We start from the raw sequence: 1,320 nt of genomic DNA, 5'->3' as shown, positions 1-1,320 counted from the left end.
TGGGGAGGTGGGGCATAGTCCTAGCATAGTATTCAGTGTGGAGGGCAGCGGTTCTCAACCTGTGGGTCGCGACCCCTTTGGGGGTCGAACGACCCTTTCACAGGGGTCGCCTAAGACTATCCTGCATATCAGATATTTACATTACGATTCATAACAGTAGCAACATTACAGTTATGAAGTAGCAACGAAAATAATTTTATGGTTGGGGGTCACCACAACATAAGGAACTGTATTAAAGGGTCGCGGCATTAGGAAGGTTGAGAACCACTGGTGGAGGGGCTCACCCCCAGAAAATCACCCTGGGCAGCTGCTGCAAATTGGCGACAGTCACTCTCATTTGGACCTGCTGCCTGATGGTGTTAGTGTCCCGGGCTCTGCCAGCAACCAGCACACTTGGGTGTCTCTTAGATGAAAATACTGTCTCCCTGACCCTCCTAGCAAGGCTGTCCAGTAACCTGGAACTCTGCAGTCAGTGGGAATGTTGCCCTGGGGGTATTTCTGGACTCATCCTTTGACAGAGCCTACCGGACCCTTGCCTAGTCCCAGGTCCCTGGCGACCTCTAACTGCCCAGCTCTTGCATACACAATTCTCACTTTCTAAGCCTCCAGGAAGGAGGGCCCCATCCCCTAAAATCACCCTGAGGCAGCAGCTACAAAATGCCATCATCAGTCCCCAAGAGGACTCGCAGCCTAAGGGATCTCTCCGTTTTCCAAACACCAGGCTCCCAGGTGCCTCTTCTTAGATGATGCCCCACCCACCAGCCTGCCTCCAGCTCCACCTTCTGGGCGAATGTGCACATCTGTGTCGTTTAGAGCTCAGAGGCGGGCAGAGGCCTGTGACCCCGAATCCTGCACCACTGACTGCACCCCTCGGTCAGTGACCCCTGCCTGCCCGAACGAGGCTACCCCTGCAAGCGCAATATGCACGTCTTCAGCCGGCTTTGGACAGCCAGGGCCTTCCAGGCCCGTGGAGCTGGGGACCCCACCCCCACCCCAAGCCCAGCCGCCTGCATGTTCTCCAAGTGGGAGGATCCCCATGCCTCCCTCCCTCCCCTCCCAATCCCTGACATCACACTCAGGCGTAAACTGGCGACAGTCACACTGTCTGGAGGTGTCCTGGCTTCTCCAGCCACCACGTTTGGTGACATCAAGACGCACTGCCGCCCTCTGGACCCCTCCCCAGCTCGTGACCCCCAAGAGCTCTCCTGTGCCCGACCACGTCCGGGTTCCAGATGCCTCTCCACCCTGGGCCCGCGAGCGCAGAACTCACCCTTCCGTCGCCAGGGGCCCGCCTGGGCCTTCTTCGGGCCTGAGCAACCT

This window comes from Myotis lucifugus, unplaced genomic scaffold (genome assembly GCF_000147115.1).
Source record: "Myotis lucifugus unplaced genomic scaffold, Myoluc2.0 scaffold_65, whole genome shotgun sequence".
Lineage (NCBI taxonomy): Eukaryota > Metazoa > Chordata > Mammalia > Chiroptera > Vespertilionidae > Myotis > Myotis lucifugus.
The sequence above is the reverse complement of the archived record's forward strand: the minus strand, read 5'-3'. Positions refer to the sequence as shown.